This window comes from Varroa destructor, unplaced genomic scaffold (assembly GCF_002443255.2).
Source record: "Varroa destructor unplaced genomic scaffold, Vdes_3.0 BEIS01000001.1, whole genome shotgun sequence".
NCBI classification, from domain to species: domain Eukaryota; kingdom Metazoa; phylum Arthropoda; class Arachnida; order Mesostigmata; family Varroidae; genus Varroa; species Varroa destructor.
The window spans coordinates 39,889,588-39,898,474 of NW_019211454.1; the positions used below are offsets into that span (position 1 = coordinate 39,889,588).

Genomic DNA, 8,887 nt, shown 5'->3' on the forward strand with positions numbered 1-8,887 from the left:
CTAGTGCCTGAACATTTTCATACCCTTATAGACATTATTCATTCCGATTCGCCATGTACCGTGTAGGAATATTATTGTTGCCAGCGACGCCAGTATTGCTTATCGTCCACACTTCCTTTTAGGAATAGTTGGGAACTCGCAGGCAACAGGTACAGCACGTAGCAAATCGTGCAAACCGTTTAACCTCCCTCCTTCTCTTCGGTCTCACCGCTCAAACAATCCAGGTTGGCTATTTCAACCCCTACTACCACACCTATTTGAATAAAACGACGGTGGCAGCAATTGTCCCGTCGCCAGCGTGGCCTGCTGCGTGCCAGCGACAAAGGTTTCTATAGCTGCTGTTTCTGGGAGAACAGGCCGCTTACCTCTTGCCTTGCTCTTGCGCGGTGCCACTAGAAATAGCCTACCATCTAAACCATCTCCCTAAGGCCAGCCGACGAGTAGTTGACGGACTGGTAGTTCTCGATGAATGGTCGACTGCTGGTAAATAATTGGCTTCTCATTTCGCCAATATGCCAATCTCGTCATCCCACCTTCGCCGTTTTCACTGCCAGCAGAGATACGGTACTGATGATAGTGAAGGAGGCGACGACATGTGCCCGGCCAGTGCTGGCGGTGGCGGTAGCCCATAATACAGGTGGGTCGTTCGCCGTTGCCCCTGTTGTTGTTACCGATGAACGGAGCCAAGAAGCAGCCCATAATTTTCTACACAACAGTTAGCCAGAGGACACCGAAGACCTGGCGGAAGGCTCCGCATCCCCTGTACTGCAACAGAACCTCACTCGCAGCGATGCAGTTAGAGACAAATGTGAAAGCATTGCTACATGTATGAAGAGCCGAAACTACCTTTTTCGAAGTACAAAAAGCTAGTTTCATGTTTCGGTAGGCCTGTGCACTACAGCTTAGTTTGTCTGTCCGTCTATATACTATGTGTCTCAATGTGTTTGCGTGTATAATATGACGGCGTATATCTAATATATGTCCATATCCGCTATATCTTGTTATCTGTGTGTCGTTTTTGGGGGGGGGGGGGGGGCGCTGCTGCTCCCTTTATCAAGTACATTGTGGGTTTGAGCCTATGTGTGTAAGTCGTAGACTCTCCGGTCTGTCTTGTATGAGCGAACGGATGCTTGAGGATCGTTTACACGTATGCTATTAGTGCTGCTCCTGTTGTTGTTACCACTCTAGTTACGTTACCGTGTACCGTTACCACTAGCTGTCGGTTGCAGGCCGCAGACTGTAGATTGTAAGTCGCAGGCCAGCTTGCAGCAAGCTTTGCAGGTCAAGTGCTGTTGCCCTCAGGGACAGGTATGTATATTCTGTATCTTCGATAGCCACTGGTCTCATAGCCATATAATGTTGACGGATAGATAGATGGAAGATAGTCTAGGTTCCCACCGACTGTGGCTCAATAGGACACGTATGTACGCGGCATTGCATGCGGGTAGCGTGCAGGTAGTATGTATGTCTGCGTCGAACAGCTGTTACTACCCTTGCACGTTGCACGCAGATACGTACTAGTTTCTCTTGGTGGCAACAGCTCAATAGAGTAGGATAACCTGGATGTTCTAACCAAAGTCTACATAGTGCGAGAGTCACTCAGAGCAACAACGGGATAGAGAAAAAAGGAAATACAGGGAAAAGCCTGCTGGCTAAAACCCGCTCCTGTCTAGTCGATGCTAAGATTACATGTATAATATATACGTCTGTGTGTTCGGGGACGATAGCTGATGCGTCGGTCGTAACGCTGGGGGCTGGTCATTGCTAGATATGGGTCGCTGCTTTCGCTGTCACGATGTCGCTTTCCTGATGTTGGTAGATAGAAGAGGCGTAAAACGATGACGGCCTCTCATAACAGCTACCCCGCCATCGTTGATGTACATTATGCAGTACCGACATAAAGAAGACGAGTGGTGAAGCGGCAAACGGGGTGAGGGGTTGCTGTCACAGTATGAGTAACATTCGAAGCGGTGTTCTGTCTTTGTTCCTAGTAGATGCCGGTAGTTACCTGGCTAAAGCAACTATTTCTTACCCAGCCGCTGGAGTTGTACGCGTAGTTGTCGTCAACAGTGCGGAAGAGGTGGCGGTAGCCGTTGTTTTCCTCTGTCGCGTCTTTTCCCGCCGACATACTCGTCTTCGTGTGGCCACAATTGCAAATAATGGACATTCTTCGCCTGACGCTCTCTCAGCTCAGCCGCGCTCACGCATTAGTGGTAAATGCATACTTCAACTAATTGACATTTCTCTCTCTCTCTCTCTCTCTCTCTCTCTCTCTCTCTCTGTCTCTTTTCCATAGGCAAACAGACATGGCGCATCCTTGTTCGGGTGTCGTGCGCAAGCTCCTTTCTGTACTCAGGGCAGCTCCTAAGCAGCTTGTCTCTGCACATGATACAAAACATTTACAGCCTCCCCCCGCTTTGCCTTTCACGTTCCGTAATGAATACAAGGTACGCATATATATGTACAAATGCGTAAACATTCACATGCTGAGTAATGATTCATTTATCCATATATTCAGCATTGGAATATCACCTTTTAGTATTGTCTATAATACACCCCAGACTAGTCCCCCATAATAGTCCCCAATAATATATTGACATTTTATTGATCTTTTGTGCTATTTAATATGATACAAAAGGACTAAATCATCTAAATAACTGGAAATGGTAGGTATGAGCGACCATCTTAGTGTGCTACGTACTTCGAAATGCAGAATTTCGCAGGGTCAAAGCGGTATGGTACAGTTAAAAAGACAGCAGGCGTCAATTCTGTACCCAGACAATTCATGTCGGTTTCTTGCTATTGCTGCTGTTCGTTCAGCGAGATGAAACGAACATTGTATATAATTTTATTAGGTTGGCTTGCTTTAAGATGTGAAAATAAACACATTGTATCACGCAAATATATTTTTTTCGATAATAAGTATTGATTGCTTTTATATCGTATCGCTTTATCATAAATTGCGTTTTCTAACCCGATCATTTTCAAGTGTGAAATAATGTTTAAGTAAAACCCCCTTCAAAACAGTAACCCAGTCATGTTCGTTTAGCTTCATATTCTCTAAGACGAAATTGTTTCCATTATTTCAATTAGGATCAATACTTAATAATCCTAATAATTGATTTTTCAAAATTACACGAAAAAATCACGCGAATACACTGGTCCAATTTTTTTTTATTAAGGCTGAGGAAGATTTTTGTGTATACCTATTCAAACGTAATCCTTTCTTTTAATAGTTTAACGATATGTTACAAGTTCGCGCCTATTTTGTACCACGTTGCTAGCTTAACTCGAATGACAAAAACCATATTTTTAGGTTAATAAGCATGTCAACAGACATTCGGTTCTCTGAGCTCTGCCTGTAAGCGAGTGATGAACTAATTTAAGCATTGGATGGGTCCAAAACACCCAAGGAACAGTTAAACGATGGTAGCATGGGTAATTTCATTAAACTTTTTTTCGGCATATGGAAACGTACCAACAACATAATCCACATTTACGGCCTCCAATAGAACAGACTGTAGCAGAATCAGATATTTGTGCTCTGTTTTGCCATTATCAAATGCTTTTTGCTGGAGCCGGCATGTATTAGTCAACTATTCCAGAAACGATTCATGGAAGGCTGCCTTCTCGATATGGATCAGAAACGACAGACAGGCTTTCCTATACTATCATATATATGTGTGGACTATTGTGGGATGAGGGCCGTCATGCTATCTGCCATATACCTGTGTAGTGGCGGTGCCAGTAGAGTCGTTCTTTTCGGCTCGCTGGCTGTTACCCATAGCTGAAGCGCTAAAACCTACCTGGTGAGGCTATGCGAAGCTTCAGCTCATCGCGGCCAGCCATGAGGAGTCGACCGTTCAACCGCTCCATAGGTAAGCCGCCGACGGTGGCTGGTGGCCGTGGCTCTTACCCCGACCAATCTCTTTTTTCTACCTTATTCGTGTCCGGTCCTTCGTGATCGTTCTCTCACGCTGGCCGGCCGACCGGCGCCGCTGCTGGACAGCACAATGGACTTCCTGAGGAAGTCCGTTTTCTCCGCCTCTGGCAGAGAATGGAGGCAAGCAGACCCTACCGCCGTCGTGGCTACGGCGCAGCTGGCAAGAGAACCACGTTATCTCGGCGGTCGCCTAGCAACGCGTGTTGCAGCGCCGTCTACGCTTCGCTTCTGTCGTCTTTTCAGGGCAACATGGTGGCCAGGGACAACATGGCCACAGGCCAACCGCAACTATTAGGAAAAAGGTGCAGTCTTCCCTAAGAGCACGCATATAAGTAACATTATATATATCCGAGCGTACGACATTCATTTGAACCGTCAGTTTGCGACATGGCTGCTTGGATATAAGCCACCATTCAGCACTTTTTAGTTGCTATTTGAGATTATAGAGCTTGCATTATGTGGTAGTGATGTTGTCGTTTTTATCATTGCCTTTGCTGCATTTGTTTTTAGTTTTGCTCGTCTTCTGGCCATGTCCCCAGAACTAAACGCCAGCTCTGAGTTCGTCTGCGATAGGTCGCGTGAGGTTTTGTCATCGACGTCGTAGTTATGGAAATTTGGATTTGGTGGAGTGAAGCGTTGCTTAGAAGTCAGCCTAAGAATAGAAGCACAACGAAAGGTTGTTGAAGGAAAATAAATGTTTTAATTGCAGAGCTGATTCACAGCACTGAAAGAACACAAGTATTCGCTTCTTTTATTTAGCCTATTAAACACATATGTCTAGAGCTCCTCCTCATGTCCAAACTGGTTCTATGCAATTACTTTAAGTTCAACACTGCTGTTCGGGTTTTCGATCGGGGTAATAAAGAAAGTATTACCAACTGCAGCACTAGGGTATTTAATGTGTAAATCAAAATGTTGTTCATTTGCATGCTTAACAAATAAATTTATGCACGAGTAAAAGTCTATTCATTTTCGACTCGTTCCTAGATATCTGTACGTTGGATATAAACTCACAGAGAAAATGAAAGCGGAATTTTTAGGTCGTAACTAGGTACCTTGGCAGAAGCAGTCCACAAAAGTTTCGTCAGACGCTTTTGAGACCGATACATACCAGGATAATCGCTACACTATCACTAAGTACATGAAGTACTTTGCTTCTTGTCATCCAATCGTCTGTACCATTTTGAGGTTTTTGTGTGTTAAAGATTCCCAGCTTGGTCTGTTTTCGACCTGCCTAAATAATAAAAGCAGTGCACGCCCTATCACTCAAAATGACAGAAAGGCGAACTGGCTCTCTGCAAGGGCATCATCCTACATAGCAATAAGCCATCCAAACTTTAGAAATTTGCGCCTGAGCGTCAAGTTATGATGACTTGCAGCGATAGGGAACACATAGCTTCAACTCGATGTTTTTCCGGTCTCTTAATCATACCTGGCAGGATTTTGAACGCCTTTGACAAGCCGCAGATAACCAACCCTAACTGGGCAGCAGGTGGTGTTTACGCTTTTCTTTTCTTTTCTCAAGGTGTTTTCAAATACTTCGCATTATAAACAATAAATCATCTTTCGTGTGTCCTTCCTATATTTCCTCCGGCTAATGATGAGCCGTCTACACTAGCTGTCGATGTTAGATTAGTCTATGTGATTCCTTCTGAAACACGACAGACTTAGCTTTATAGATCTTTTCACGCAGATACATCTTATAGCTCATAACATTGAGTTATTTCACAAAAAGCACTGGTAGACATCGTTTGCGGGCAGTTAAAATGCGGGCAGTGTGAGTACCTCGTAAAGCAACTATGCTAAATTCTAGCCACCCGCTTGGATTTCGAGCTTTTGATGTCCAGCGCCCCTTCGTAAAATAATTAGAATAATTGTATCAGACGATACCATTACGTTCGTAACAATATTAAAAAAGAGAAAACCTGCTAATTAAAACTCTTGAATAATAAATATTTTCTACAAGCTATATTGTTAGAGCCTCATCATCATCATCATCATGCGAGATACTGCATGAGATACGTGAAGCCCAACAGAAGGTCTATATGAAGTTTTTCATTCGAGTTCGAACAATTACGCCAGTCGATTGCTTTCACCTCTATGAAAACAACGATTTCCCAGCGCAACAAACAATGCTCGCCATCGCCGATTACGAAAGGCATTCACCTAACTACTGATGGGTAATAAAACAACTGTCGATTAGCTGAATAAGTATTTCTTCCACATTGGCGCCATACATCGATAGATTTTCCCTGTACGCCATTTTCTGCTATACATGATCTTAAGTTGACATCGGACGCTTTTAAAATGCTTTTGATGAGGAATGCTTTTTTGAAGTTCTTCAAGGTGCCCATAAGCACTGCATTTCTGAAACAGCTGAAGTTCTTTACGAAAATGCCCTGCAGTACTGGATAAGAACGCTCTGTTTTCGTAATTTTGCACGCCCGAAAACACTCAGGACAGAGGTCACAGTCCCATTGCGTAAACATTGAGATAAACTCTGTTCCAGAAAAAAAATGCGCATTTCCTGCCTAATTTTTCTCACAGAAATAGTTTGTCGATAATTTTAAGACCACCTACACGCTTTCCACGACGCTGAGCTTGGTTCTAGGTACATCAAAAATGGTGAAACGCCGATACTTCGAACTATGAACATTTTTCTTAGACGGTTTAACTAGCCCAGCGGTACCTATTGATGTCTTTGGAGCTCTAGATAAAGTGCTTGACCGTCTGACCTTATGAGCTCAGCCATGAGGATGTGCGTGCTATATGCCTTAGGCTGCACAAAGCAGATTGCATTCGCCGAACTACTGATGGTAGTTTCGTACATCGCAATGTTTGTGAGGAATTATTGTCTTACTGGCTAAATACAATAAAAACGCTTTTTAAAATCACCCGCGTTTTGACCTGCTATTATACGTTTCCGGTTTATATGTGAACCGGAAAACGGTTTGATTTGAACCGGAAAGTGTTTTATTATGATCGGTATCTTTTCCTTTCCTTTGTCCACCTTTACCGAAAAAAAAGTATTTAAAGCTCTTGGCACCCATTGAGTCCTTGTTCGGCAGGAACTATTTTAGCCTTAATGTTGATCAAATGGAATACTAATACTGGATGATGCGTAATTTGTATGAATCTGTTTTCTATTCATTAGATTAGAAAACTAGCCATGTACAGGACAGTTGTATCTTGTCAAAATAAAAATGTCTTCGATGAATTAGCGGTTCTTTTTGCGACTAACTTTTGTGCCTAAAAAAAAAAAAAAAAAAAAAAAGAAACAGAAAATGACTGGATGATTCCTGCTTTGAACAGTTCTGTAAAATAGTGAGGAAAAATAGTTGTTTGATCGTCGAATTTTCAAAAGGTGGCTGTTTGATCGTGTGAACGTTATAAGTAGATCCAAGATCACAGTGATGAATATGATGCGTTTTTAAAAAAATAAGATCTAAACTTCAAATGTGACGCCATTTGATATGCATTTTTTTTAAGTCTTTACATTTTTTTGCTTATTTTCCTTGGGACTCTTTGAAATCCGCATGGAAATGGGTAACAGACTATTTCGAGCATTTAAGACAATGTGTAACTTTAGTGAGAATTCGCCCAGCATAACAACACTGAATAAGACCTGATCTGTGATTATTCTCCCAGAACGCACCTTGTCGATTTCCTAGGAAAAAACTGGGATTCTTTTAGTACCCGGAATAGCAAATGAACGAATGTCCACTACGAAAACCGGCCCGCCAAAATATGTCCCATTTCTACCGGAGAACACTATACATGTATTAGTGTGGTAAGAAATATGCTCCCTCTTCGCAACAAGTGTTGCTTTGTAAGTGTACTGTATGTATGCCATAACTGCTATATATATTGATTCATGATAAATGCAACTCTAGGCTCGTTCTCGGTCTTACTCGATATACGCCTGTAGAGGTATATACTGAATATAGCCATCTTTTTGGATGGATGGATACTTTGGCAGCTGGAAGATACAGGTATCCGGTTAAAGGCGTACCGCTAGCATTTCATCTCCAAAAGACATCTGTGTTGTTAGGGGCGTTGCTAATACCAATAACGGCCGCCACCACAGTGTTGTTATCTTGCCCTACGTAAATGTATTTTGTCTTATTTTCTGGCTTCATAAAGAGTAGTTCAACGAGCCGCTTGTCATGACAATCGGTGAAGACTTCAAATAAAATTGTCAGAGTGTGGACACTGTGCGAACATCACGGTAAGCGGTGGCTGAAGCAAACCCGAAAGTTAGCTATAAAGGAAATGACGTATTTATTTAGCTAGATTGAAAAGAATAGTAGGTAGTAAAAAGCCAGCGTCATCTAAGTTTAATGATTGATTAATATGAAATGCTCAAATGAGGATCCTCTACCATTTTTAAATAAATGGCAGAAGGAAAGCATCAAAATCTTGTCTTTTTTAATGAGTTCGCAACACAACCAAAGAGTCGACGATATTGTAACATGTAAAGTTGAAGTTCCGAATGTTTATTTGCATAGATTTTAAAGAGGCAACTAAACTTCTAATAAATGCTGTGCATGTCTTGAGCCCAAAAGAGCTTGAGTCTTGGTGAGAAACTGTTCGCTCAAATTAGGGTTGCGTACTAATTCTTCATTGACTTTTCAAGGAAGTACTCTTGAAATGTTTTCAAATTAACAGATTTCGGTCCATCACAAGGATCTATAGCCAGTTCTATATACCTAAACAAATGTTTAAGATGTTGCACTTCTTTTTTGTACTTTTTGGATTAATATGGGCGAAGTGTGGTTCTACGTTCGTCTTAGCAAATCATTCCACCAATTCCGTAGTCATAAAAACATCTCTTAAAGCATACGCAGCCTTGCGAAAAGCCAGCATGCGAAACGTCCGAGTCAAACTATCTATAGTCGGTTCAGGGGTCTGGAATGTATGTATATATATACGCCGTGAAAGCAA

At 42.4% G+C, this 8,887-nt stretch overlaps 1 long non-coding RNA gene across 2 annotated transcripts; it reads left to right on the forward strand.

Moving 5' to 3' along the window:
• Window positions 1-274: 274 nt before the first annotated feature.
• Window positions 275-4,681, forward strand: LOC111254881 (uncharacterized). 2 transcript variants are annotated; one of them, XR_002675257.2, is made up of 3 exons: window positions 275-882; window positions 2,297-2,447; window positions 4,454-4,681. It is a non-coding gene; the product is annotated as an uncharacterized LOC111254881 (long non-coding RNA). The 2 variants fall into 2 exon arrangements; XR_015318070.1 differs by lacking the exon at window positions 275-882 and adding an exon at window positions 1,045-1,308.
• Window positions 4,682-8,887: the final 4,206 nt, after the last annotated feature.